Source organism: Triturus cristatus, chromosome 6 (genome assembly GCF_964204655.1).
Source record: "Triturus cristatus chromosome 6, aTriCri1.1, whole genome shotgun sequence".
In the NCBI taxonomy this organism is placed as follows: Eukaryota; Metazoa; Chordata; class Amphibia; order Caudata; family Salamandridae; genus Triturus; species Triturus cristatus.
The window spans coordinates 1867442115-1867455382 of NC_140589.1; the positions used below are offsets into that span (position 1 = coordinate 1867442115).

The 13268-nt window shown below is 49.6% G+C and overlaps 1 long non-coding RNA gene across 1 annotated transcript in view; it reads left to right on the plus strand.

Moving 5' to 3' along the window:
* LOC146822230 (uncharacterized) overlaps positions 1–12234 on the plus strand; it is a 91330-nt gene extending 79096 nt beyond the window's left edge. The window contains exon 3 of the long non-coding RNA XR_014962824.1: positions 11814–12234. This is a non-coding gene — a long non-coding RNA (uncharacterized LOC146822230). The remainder of the gene's footprint in view (positions 1–11813) is intronic.
* The last annotated feature ends 1034 nt before the right edge of the window (positions 12235–13268 follow it).

The following is a 13268-nucleotide window of genomic DNA, read 5'->3' on the forward strand; positions in this document are numbered from 1 at the left end:
AGGGGGAAGGTCAGTGCATTGGGGAGGCCTAAGAGAGTGTAAGCCGGAAGCCTGGGGATGGTGGTGTGGAAGGCCCTATCAATGTCATCCAGTATTCTCTCCCAGTAACGCGTAAGCTTTGGGGAGTGCCACAACAGATAGAGGAGGTTACCAGGGCTACTACAACCACGTCAGCAGAGGCTGTCACAGCGAGAGTGCCACTAAGCTACGAGGGGTGGGGCATAGTACCAATAGGATACAATCTTAAAGGCCGTTTCGGTGTGACCCATGGAGTATGCTGTGTGACGAATACTATTGAAAATATATTCCCATTCCTTATTGGACAGTTTGCGCCCCAGTTCCGCCTCCCAGTGTCTGTCCCACAGTATGGACTTTCTGGATGCCTAGAGTGAGAAAAGGGTAGATTTCAGAGATAACCATGATAGTCTTTTTACTAGTGAGCCATCTCTTGAACGGTCACTTTGGTCGGTGTGCCAGGGGGTGTGTTGTGGCTCCTGATATCCAATGTGTCATTTGGGAATGGATGAAAAGATCAGAGCTCAGGAGGCCATAGTCCTCCTGGAGGTCCTTAAAGGGAATGAGACCCTAGATGTCGAAAAGATGCCCTGCGCGCTTGCAACCACCCTCTAACCAACACGCCGCAATCTTTTTTCTATCCCAGGCGGGAAGGCAGGATTCAAGAAAATCTGAGTCATTGGTGAGGGAAACATAGTCAAATTAGCCAGCAGTGAGACCCTGTCCCAGACTAGTAGAGAGGTGACAGGTGAGGAGTAGAGCCCCCAGGCACGAGTAGCCAGGCATAACACCAGATGTGGTGCACTGCCAACATCAGGTCAATGAAGACCCAGTATTTCTCCGTCATAGGATGATTCCATTCCATGAGGTACTGTAGTAGTGACGCTTGGAATTAACGGGTGATGTTAGGGACGGCGAGGCCGCCCTCCTTCTTAAGGCGTTGTAGTAAAGTCTTCTGCAAACAAGTGGAGATCGGACCCCACACAAAGCACTCGATCGCGGCCTGAGTATGACGAAGCGAATGCGGTGGGGGCTCTAAGGGGAGAGTTTGAAACAAATACAGAGCCCGTGGCAATACGTTCATTTTCACAGCAGACAACCTACCAAACCACGCGCAAAAGAAGGGTCGCATAGTTCACGTCTGCTGTTTTTGCAAGGCTTTTGTGGAGGACCAATCAAAGATACGTAATCCCGTCCGTCACCCAGTCTAAGTCGGAGCTCTCCTGTAAGGCGTCGACCGTAGGCTGGGCTGTGGTGAGGTTGAGAATTTGTGGTTTCTGCATGTTAATTTTAAAGCCAGAGACCTGGCTGAAGGTACGTAGGTCATCCACAATAGCCGACAATGAGGTCAAGGAATGAGCCACCGAAAAGATGACATCATCTGCATAGAGACAGACGAGATGGTGGTCTAAGCAGAAGGGGACACCTTGCTCTGTGGGGTTGTCCCAAAGTGTTAGAGCGAAGGGCTCCATATACAGGGTGAAGAGCAATGGGGAGAGGTGGTAGCCCTGCCTCTTCCCCCTCTCCACCGCAAAGCCATGTGAAAGCAGACCATTGACCCGAACAGCTGCTGTCGGGGCACTATAGATGCTTGCGGTCCACTGACGAAAACGAGGCCCAAGCCTGAAACGCTCAATAGCAGCAAATAAATATGGCCAATGCACACGGTCAAAAGCCTTTTTGGCATCGACCGCTAGCAATAGGGCTTCTTCTTTGGACTGCTGCACCTTGTCGATTAAGTGACAGTCGTTTGGTATTGTCCCCACACTGCCGACCCGGGATGAAACCTGATTGGTCCGGTCGACCAAACCCTGCATACGAGGGTTCAACCGGTACGCTAAAATGCTAGAGAACAGCTTTGCATCTAGATTCAATAGTGAAATTGGGCAATAGGAACTACAAAGCTCCGGGTCCTTACCCGGTTTGGGGATGACCGAGATAGAGGCCTGTAACATTGAGGCTGGAAGGGACCCCAAATCAGCGAAGGAGTTGAACAAGTGGATAAGCAGCGGGGCTAGCTCGACACAGAAGGTCTTAAAAAACAGAGCGCTAAAACCGTCAGGGCCCGGAGCTTTCATGGTCTTTAGTCAGGTGATAGCAGAAATCACCTCCTCAATGCATATAGGGGCCTCCAAGGCTTCTGCCTCTCCCGGAGGCAGAGGAGTGACCGCCGCTTCTTGGAGGTACTCAGTGGGGTCAGTTAGCAGGGAAGGGTCAGCAGCATAGAGAGTTTTGTAAAAAGAGCGTAAGGCCACTTGTATTCTGACATCATCCGTGATCGCCGACCCGCTCTCTTCCCAAATCGCTGTGATAGCCTGCGCTGCATGCTGGCTGCACAAGCAATGAGCTAGCATGCGTCCCCCTTTATTAGAACCCACGTAGTATTTGTGCTTCAGTCGTACCACTGCATGCTCCGCTCGGTCAAGGTCTAGGCGCCCTAGCTGAAGGCGTTCTTTTTCTAGCTGCCGCCACATTCTAGGAGCACCCGTGCATTTGTGAATAGCTTCCAGCTCCCTAACCGCAGCTTCTAAGAGTGTGCGCTTCGACTGTCTGGTCTTGTTTTGATAAGCTGCTTTGGCTATGAGTGCCTCCCTTGCTACCAATTTAAGTGATTCTCACTCGGAGGCTAGTGGTGTAGACCCAACATCATTTGTCACTAAATATTCAGTCAGGCAACGTCTGATGTCTTCTAGCACAATTGGGGACCGGAGCAATGAATCTTGCAAGCGCTAGTGTGCAGTGGGGGAGGATTGTACTGAGGGAAAACGCATGGTCAAAGTAATGTGTGGAGTAACAAGGAAGTGATCAAGGCATGGATAGGTCTTGTGGGCCGCTGAGTAGTATGAAAAGTCCCGCTCGTCGGGGTGTAAGCAGCAGCAGGCGTCTCAAATCCGTGCATCGCATAGCCAGTCCCCCTGCCCGCCAACAGGGCCGCCGCACCCCCGGTTCACGAGCCCGAAAGGTCCAATCCAGCATCCATCACCAAATTGAGGTCGCCCCTCACCACCACTATAGGGTCGGGCATGTGTAGAACGTCAGCATAGGCATCTAATAGGAATTTCTCCGGTCGTTACTTTGGGGAAAAAATAAATGCTATAGTGAGGTGAAAATGCCCCATACAGAAGCGCAGCGCTGAGAGGCGTTCCTTGATCTCAGCAATGAGACCCACCACAGAACCCCTGAAGCGTTTGGAGAGTAGGATAGCTACCCCACCCCATTTATTATTCCCAGAGGGCCAACATTGTAAGGGAAAGTGGCTGTGGTGCATGCTGTGTGTGTCATTATGAAGCAAATGGGTTTCTCGAAGAAGGCAAACATCCCCACCCGAGTGCTCAAGCAGGGAAAGAACCGCCTTCTGTTTGACGGGGTTATTAAGACCCTGGGAATTGAAGCTAACAACCTTGAGCTCCATTTGTAGGGGACAAGCCAGCTAGTGTAACTATGAAGGCCATGGGTGAAGCACAGGAGGGCAAGACTGGGGGAGAGGCCCCATGGGGGACGGAGGCCGATCCCGTCGGATAAGAGGAAAGGCTAAGAAAAAAAAGGCTCACTGGAGAGGGAACCCTCCGCATCCCAAAAACTAAAAGGCAACTCCGAAAGAACCTCAACGCGTAAGCAAAAAAAAACAATCCAAGATAACTCAGTCCCATAAGGGAACATTTGACATAAGTCCGTCTGTAAGGTAAAGTCTGGAAAACCATGAACAGTAGAGGGGCATTCCACTGAGTGAAAAAGGATGATCGTCCCAGGAGCCCCTCCAGTCTCACTCCATGACACCCATCCCGATATGTGTAACTGGGGTGCTCAAGGGGAACAGGGACGGTTGTGTGGCTGCGAGAGAGAGGAAACCACTGCTTCCCGTTCCTTCGCCATCTCCACCGTGTCTGGTTTCGCTCGGCGTCCGCTACGTTGTCCAGTCGAAGCAACTCAAGAGCCTCAGTAAGAGAGCGGATCTGGTGCAATTTCCCTAGGTGTTTGAATACGATGCAAAAGGGATGGCCCCGTAAGTAGGGAATTCCATTGTCACGGAGGTGACTACTCAAAAGTCTCTCCATTTGGCTAGAGTGGACGCGGCGAGATCCTGGAAGAGGGCCGGGGAGTGCCCCTGGAACTGGAGCGGCTGAGTCGCTCAAACCTTGGGGAGGATCTGCTCCTTCAGCTGGAAGACGTGCACACTGACGAGCACATCTGGGGGGGGCTTCTCTCCCCTGGGCGGACCCACGTTATGCACCCTGTCCATCTGTATTTCTTGCAGGCCGTCGTCCCCTAGGATCTGGCGAAAGAGAGACAGGTCATAGGATCTCAGGTCATCCCCCTCTGCTCACCATGGAATCGCTCGAATGCGGATATTGTTCCTTCGGGAGCGATTCTCCAGATCCTCCGCGTGGGCCTGGAGGTCTAAATTTTGGTCTCGCAGCCGGAGCACTTCCTGCTGTAGCTGGTGCAGGTCTTTTTCACGGCATTGCTCGTGGTCCTCGAGAAAAGCCCCTCTCTCTCCCACTTCATCTACATCTCGTCGGACTTCTTTGAGATTGGTCAAGAGTTGACCCCTCAAATCTAATATGTCCTCTTTAATGGTGGAGAACAGCTCGATCATGAAGGTCTTTGTGGCTGGACCGTCCCCGCCTTCTATTTGCTCCGGATGCCCCAAGTCCCGGGGTGCTGTGGATGCTATGTCTGGGCCCGAGGACTGTTTCAGTAGCAAGTCCTGATGTTCTTCTCCCTCTTCGCCATGGCTGTGTCATATTGTGGGCTGGATTCGCAGGGGGGGCAACGGGAGGTCCGTTAGGATGACGCCCAGCAGTCCACCAGGCACAGGGGTGCGAGAGTATCGAGGCACAGGCCGGGGTCCACGCCTAGGGACCGCAGCGGCAGCGAGCGTCACTGTAGATTGGGGGTATGCAGTGGATAAACTCTCCAGCCTTTTCCCGCCGGGCTGTGCGTGTCCAGCGTGATGTTCCTGGTCCACTAAACCCAGCACTCGCGTGACAGGGTGGTGAGTAGAAGAACCCATGCCCGTTTTGGGCCGCAAGCACAGGAGGGGCCTTGTGGTGTCGGAGGCAAACGGGTGGCTGGTACAGTGTCCAGGTGTCGTTCCCAGTCCACTCCCCGGCAGGGCAAGCCTCCCCCTGTCCAGGGGAACCGTCTCCCAGATGGTGGCTATGAACAGTCGTTAGAGGCTCTGGGGGGCGTCTGGGTGCCAGCTGCATTGCCCCCACGGTTAAAGCCAGGTGCTTAATGTAAGCCGTCCCCTGCCCAGGCCAGACTCGAGGGTGGCTGCCATGTCTTCCCCCGCTGTTAATGATGGTGGTCAAAGCGGTATTCCCTCAAAGAGCAGCCCCAACTGCGGGTGCCCGCTCCAACGCTGGGTCAGACAGTCAGTTGCCAGTCTGTTGCCTAGCTAAGATGCTGTTGGAGCCCCTCTCGTGAAAGGGTTCATTTACTGCATGAGCCCTCTCCCCAGGTAGCAGCCCACATCTGCGCAGGTAGTCACTGCGTATCTACGACTGACGTCCCTGGTTAGATGGACAGTGTGGGACTTACCACCCTGTCAATTGCGTGGGATTGCGCCAGTTTGTACCCCCAGTTGGGCCAGCCATCATGACCAGGAATTCCACCACCAACAGCTGAACGGGGTGCTCAATGGGTCTACGGGTGTCCGCTGCTGCGTCGTGCTGATATCAGATAAGTGCTGGCAGGCTCACTGTGGGGGTGTAGGCTGCACTCACCGGGGGTCCAGAGGGCTGGTGTGGTGCTCGTCAGCCTGTTCTCAGCATCAGCTGGAGCCAAGCATCACTCCCAGCTGGGTGAGCTGATGGGGCAGTTGCTCTCATGTGCTCCGTGTGCAGAAGTCCCCAGGCTACACAGTCAAGAGCGCATCGGCCCAGTAGGGCCAGGAGAGGGGACAAAATGGCGGACGGGAGGCCGGCCTCTCTCTGAGGAGTCACTGCAGACCCCTGCCGTGTCAGGCATCAGGCTTCATGCAAAGCAGGGTGGGTCGCCGGACCAGGTGCACCCACAGGCCCCGTGGCTGGAATAGCAGAACCCTGGGCGGATCACACACAAGTGCCGGCCCGTGCAGAGGAGAGGCAAGATGGCGGACAATGGACAAGCCACCCACCAGCCAGGAACAGCGCTCAACGTGGCAAGACCGCTCACCCTCTGCTGTCTGCGGCCGAGTCTCTGGGCGGGTCCAGCTCTCGTCTGTGTCTCTGATGCACGCCCACTCGGTGCTGGTACAGTGCTCCCTCGAGCCTCACCAGAGGCGCTGCTGCCGATGAAACCGCACCCGCTCCAGCTCCGGCACGGTCAAGGCGGGCACCTCATCAGGAGCGCTGAGACGGCCGCTGAGATCCTAGGCACTTGCACCGGAGAAAGCACAAACCGGTTCTACTCCGTGTTCGACTATCGGAGTACCGGGGGATGGTGCAATTACAATGCTATGGATCGGCGAGGCCATAGGGACAGAGTTTCATGTCCTACTGAGCCGCCATCTTGGCCACGCCCCAGCAATAACCTCTTTAAAATGTAGAGGATGAATACTGTAGTGTTCATACATTTCTTCCCTCCTGGAACAATACACTTTTTCAGTCTGACCTCTTGATGGTAATATGTCATCCTCCATATGTGTAATATCTTGAAGAAAATCTACATTTTTATAGTAAATGTTATTTTGTACAAGATATAATGTTGATTTTGTACATTTACTAACATCTAATGACTTGTTGGTGGGGAGACCATTGACTGAAGTTACAAGTCCTCCTTCCAAATCTCTCTGCACCCCTACAGTTTCAATATTCTGCTTGAAATCTAATGTGAAATACACAACTCTACCTTTAAGACCGTTCTGGAACTCAGTTGGAGGTAACTTCCCTGTCTTTGGCTCCATACGGATCATAGCTTGAAATCGATGTTTACATTGGATGAGAATTGATTTATATACAATTAAATCTTGAAGTTCTTTTTTAATTGAAACTAGTTCTAACTTGTTGTTGTTAACATTTTATTATCATCCAACTTACTATAACAGTACTTACATATGAATTATCTTGTAGAACAGTCGAAGCGTTCTTCTAAAAATAAATAAGTTGCAAATTCTTATCATTGTTCTCTTTTTCACTTTTAAAGTACAAATGAACATTCTGAGTTTGACTTTTGTAGTGAGGACGTCAACAACATATACAAGCACAGTCCGGTCCCTCTGAACACACTGTTAAACTTTCTAATCTCTTCTTGAAAGCTACCAAGTGTAATACCTGAGTCCTGTTCCGCCCACCTGCTGTTACCAAGTCTTAATTTTTCCTTCACTCCTCTTCAGGACCAAGGGCCACATCTATATAGAGTTTTTCCCAGTTGCAAATGGGGCTGTTTGTGACCTGAAAAAGAATTTTCCCATGTACCAAACCCATTTTCTGATTAGTAAAATGGATTAGTGATTCAGTATTAGGAAGCGGCATGTTAAGGGCATCCCTTTATTATTAGTGGCTCGCAGTGTTATGTAGAAACGCTTTTTAAGACCAGACAGTGGTCCTTCAAGAAAAATTGTCTGAATTAAAAAAAAATAGTGCTTTATTTAAAAGCAAGCACAGATATGGTGGTCTGTTGTCCCCAGCAGGCCATCATCGCTGTGTTTTTAGTGATACCCATTGGGCTGCAAATTGCGACCTAACTCATGAAAATTATTGAGGTAGGTCAATTGCGAACCCATTAGGAATCACTAAATGTGTCAAGGACACATTAGGACATAGGTGTTTGCGATTTCCCAATAGCAGATCAAAAAAATCCACTGTTATCAATTTCACAAAACGAAACCTACGTATATGTGGCCCAAATGTGTCTAAAATCATCACCTGATGAATATCACGGCCACAGAACATCAGGAAGTGACCAATTGCAGGCACTGAAATTTTCTGTAGTGAGGAAATTAATCCCTACAGAACACAAACAGAGCAACAATCAAAAGGACCTTAGAGCATGTCAAAAGCACATTAATAACTCCTTCCTGTGTTTAGTGTGCAGACATTCATTTTTTTGAGAAAAAGCTCATTAATACAAAACAAACAGAAAGCAATGTCATTCTCTGATATCACTCAGTCATCACAAGTAGAAACCTGCCAAACCGTTCCAATATGCAATTTCACCCAATTCTTATATATATTGGGAACTTTCTTCCCAGGCAGGTGATCTGCACCAGTCATGATTGATCAGATGTAGCGTACATTGTACAAAGCAAATCTCAATAAATTCATTTTTATTAAAAATACCTTATTTTTCTTTAACAATGTCCGAACATGGAGAAGATCAAGTAGCTGCTCTAAATAGAAAATAGCAGACAGGCAGTTACTATTAAATTACTACAACATGGTCTCCTGGCAACGGTTGGAGATGTTATCTTAGTGGTCGATACACATGAAACATTCAGGACAGTAGTATTCTACTCTTGGGTTAGATTCCCCGATGCAGATGTACGAACAACATTGTTTCACACTTACATTGAAGATGAGACGCCAGATGAATATTTTGCATATGTGGACATAGAAGTCCCGATAACTTACCAAGAGCACATGAATTGGTTTAAAGGTGCCGTCCCCCACATTGTAGAAAATGTGAGACTCGGTGCAGTCAGTAAGGAAGGAGTGATCAAGCCGGTCTTAGCTTCTTGTACACCAGATCCAGGAATTCATACTTTACCAACTGTAGACGCTATACAAAGATTTAGTAAACATTTACTGAAATCTTACACAGTTCATAATGCAAACACTCACAGTTCAACCTGCGAAGACTGCTCAGGCTGCACAACCTCAATTGACTATTAGAGGTATTAGCCCTTAAACACTGAATGTTATCATGGGAAAAACTCCCACTAGTCAGGAGCAAATCCCATTCTGGATAGCACAAAAAACAGCACAGCTTGAAGCAGTATTTCCCCATATGGGCCTGCAGGAAAAACACTGAATTTTAACAATCTGCGTGCTGTTTATATCAAAACTCATGGTACCCCTTCAATAACGGTAATACCAGAGGTATTGAAACAAATACAGAATGATTACGGGGCAGAACCTGCCCTGGACTTGGGGATGAAACTAATAGGTAATTTTGCCCAGGTTTATGCAATTATGTTAAGTAACATAAAAGGGGAGGCAGCAGCAGTGGCTATACGCCAACACTTGAGGAAATTCTCTCCTATATAACAGTTGCGAGAGTTGCCCAAGATTATCAAAGAAACATGCGCTTCATTGGGTAGAGATAATCTGGAAGCGAGACCTGGGAAACCAATGGTTAAGAGCAGTTCTGAAAAGGATAGCTCTAAGCAAGCACCTGTTTCTTCTAAGAAGAAAGGGGATAACAAAAAAAAAAATACAAACAACAGTCACGGGGTGCTTCTCCTCAACAGGAACACACCAAGATATAATTTAAGAAACCGTGATAATATTAGGAAGCCTGACGGGTATCAGGATACTGATAAATGTTCCTCTTGCTCCTTTCAGGATCAATCCAAATTTTGGGGGGAAAGAGGCAGACGGTCAGAGCAAAGATCAGACGAGTGAGTCAAGCTGGAGAGTCACATCGCACTTCAGACTAGATTATCACACAAGAAGAGAAACTAAGGGCCATATGTATGAAGCTAAATTTTACTCGCAAACGCTGCGAATCGCAAAAAAACAGCAGAATGCGCGATGCGCATCGCAAATATAAGGAATCGCTAAAATAGTGATTAATCACACTACGAATCAGAAATTCTGCGAATATTGGTGCGAGTTCCAAAATAGCGATTTGCACCATGCGAAAATCGCTATATGAAAAATCGCTTTTTTGGTAATCGCAATGAAATGTATGAAAAAATCGCAAATTGCGAGTTCATCATAATCGCAAATTAGAGAATCGCAATTACCACCAACTCTGAACAGGTGGTAACCGGGTGCAAACTATTTAAGGAGGCCCACAATGCAACAGATTTTTCCACAATGGCTGTGCTGTATGTGATAGCTAGGAGGATGCGAATCAGAGCTGCTGCACAGAGGAGGAGACGCCAGAATGGGATCTTTTGTGCGCGCATAACCCTGTTCCAGGAGGAGATCCATACAAACTACAGGCTGGATGAAGAGAGCATTCTTGATTTAATTGAGGAGCTCAAACCTATCCTTGAAACCAGCACACAAAGGACACACACCATCCCCATCCACATCCAGGTCCTGTGCTTACTGCACCTCTTGGCATCAGGTAGCTTCCAGGGGGTGATAGCCTCAGCAGGAGGGGTCTCACAGAGTGCATTGTCGTGCTTTTTCCACGCGTTCCTTGATGCCATGCTCCAGAGGCTGCATCACCACATCCACTTCCCCAGCACACCACAGGCACAAGACCAGACCAAGCAGGAGTTCTATCAAATAGCCCCATTTCCCCACGTCATTGGATGCATAGATGGGACACATGTCGCAATATCCCCCCCTTCACAGAACGAGTATGTGTTCAGGAATCGCAAATCCTACCATTCCCTGAACATACAGGTGGTGTGTAATGCCAAGCACATCATCACCGACATTGTCACAAAATACCCAGGCAGCACGCACAACGCCTTCATCTTCCGCCACAATGGGATACACCGTCGACTCACAAGTGGGGAGTTTGGTGAGGGATACCTACTAGGTAAATGCATTTGTACAAAGGGCACACTAGTAAAGGATAGCATTGGCAGGACAGTGTTTAACCATATTCCTCCCACTCCACAGGTGACAGTGCGTATGCGGTCCGTGATTTCATTCTGACTCCCTACCTGAATCCTGCCAACGATGGGGGGCGGAGGTACAACAGTGCCCACATAGCAACCAGATGTACCATTGAGTGGACCTTCGGGATACTCAAGAGCAGATTCAGATGCTTACATAGGAGTGGAGGGGCACTACAATACAGCCCACAGACCTGTTGCAAGATAGTGGTAGCATGTGCCATGCTGCACAACATCGCCACCAGGAAAGGCACCCCAGTGGAGCTAAGTGAATCGGATTCATCCGATAATGAGGGGCCAGCGCCAGGACGCATGCCAGCCGGTTTAGTTGGTGCAGCTGCTGGGCGCCAGAGGTGAGATGAGATTACACGCAACTATTTCTAGGTAAGAATATATGACACAATGCTAAATATCAGTTGTGAGGCAGTGTTTTATTTCCTTAACTTCAGGATAAATGATGGCACACAGCCTGTGGTCCACACAATGTATAGTCAAATGCACAGCACATGTTATAATCACAGTGCGATTGCACAATCAGGAGCAAGTGTCCATGTGAACTGGGCTGAGGCACCCAACTCCTGGTCCAACTTAGTACAGCTCAAGCGCGGCGCTGTCGTGCCGGAGCCCCTGGCAGGGGGTGCACAGTGCCCTCCTCACATGTCCCAGTAGCCCTGCTGTGACACCCACTACGGCACCTCTCCGGGAGCGGCAGGGGGGTGATGCTGCTCCTGCCTGATTGTGCGTCCTCATCTGTTGGAGTGACGACTCCTGCTCCAGTAGTGAGAGCTGCCCGCAGCTCATCCACAGCAGATGTGATCTGTACCAGGGCCCTTGCCATGTCCTGGCTGTTGTGTGCCACCTCACGCTGCATACACATGCTTCGCCGTGACAGCACATTTGTTGCTGAGGACAGCCGGTTAACTGCCCGTGTGTACAGGTCTAGATGCTGCATCTCCCCGTGCCTAGCAGCACGATCTGCCCTCAGTTCCACACAGAGTGCCTCCAGGGCACCTGTCATGCCCATGAAGCCAGCCCTGACCTTCCTCTGTAATGAACGTATGTTTTTCGCCTGCAGGCGCTGTACCGCCAACATTTGCCCCTCCAGTCTGCCGAAGACTGGGTCCACTCTTGGGGCTGCTCGACTGGTGGATGTACGTGCCCTGCACCTTGATGGAACTGGCGGGATCGGATCAGCATGGTGTTGTGGCTCTGGCTGTGCTGGGACTGGTTGTACATCGCCATCTGTGTCCTGGCCTTCATCCTCCAATGGGGCAGTGGTGGCAGTACAATACGCCTTAGGCGTTTTGGAGGGATTACTGGACTGTCCATCTGCTCCGTTTCATCCTCTTGCCCTGCTGCCTCTGGGTTTGGTGATTCGTCCTCTCCTCCTCTGACTACCCCCTGTGTTTCTGATGGTGCTGTGGACGTAAATGCACACATTAATTTTCTGTCCAGACTTGCACTTGTAATGTATTAAATTTCACTGTTTGGAATTACATGGGTCCTGTCTGTCTGTATTTTGCCTTTCCTGATGGGCATATGCTGTTAGGGACTGGCTGGGTGTAAATGCACCACTGTAATGTGCATGTGACTACATCTCCCATAATGCATTTCTGTGTGTGCTTGGGTACCTGCAGTGGAGTTTTTGTTTTGTTCTGCCCATAGGTCGCTACTGGATGTGTGGGGTAGTTGGTGGGGATCAGGGGGGTGATGGCATGCTTCTTACCTTGTCTTGGTGCCGGGGGGTCGGAGCTGTCCAGGTCAGACACGCCCATCACACTCTCTGGTAGCAGGGTCCCCTCAAACAGTTCCTCAAGTGGTGTGGAGTCAGTGGTGGTGGAGGTCCCAGCACCAGTCTTTTTTGCTTGCTCCAACCTGGCAGCCACCTTCTCCTTGGAGTGCTGGCGCATACCATACCAGCGCTTTCTTAGATCTTCCACGCTCCTGTGGGTGATGCCTACTGCATTGACTTTGCGCTGGATGTCCGACCAGATCCTACGCTTGCGTGTCTCCGGCACCCTCAGGGACATCTTGCCAAAGAGCAGTTCATGGCTTACCACCATTTCCTGTATCAGGACCTCCAGTCCAATTTCAGAAAACGTATACTGGGTGTTTCCCCCTGCTGCTGTTTGTCCTGGCTGGCCATGTCTCCAGTGTCTGCCATTGGTTCTTGCACTGCAGAGTTCCCTCACCTCCACTCCTTCTCTCACACTGTGCTTCAGAAACTCAGGTACAGCATGGGTACTCACAATTCCTGGTTGTGATGTCATCATGCTGCACCTGAGTTTCCGATTCTCTAATTTGCGAATTTCGCTAATTTGCGATTTTTAAAGATAAGGAATCGCTATTTAAAATCTCGCAATTAAATAGCGATTTTTACGGAATCACTATTTAATTGTGATTTTTTTATTTACATCCCGTTTTGCGATTCTCAACTTGCAATTCGCTAAAAATCACAAATTGAGATTCGCTAAAGGGGGGTTTGATACATATGGCCCTAAAATCCACAAAACCTCATTTAAAAAAGGAG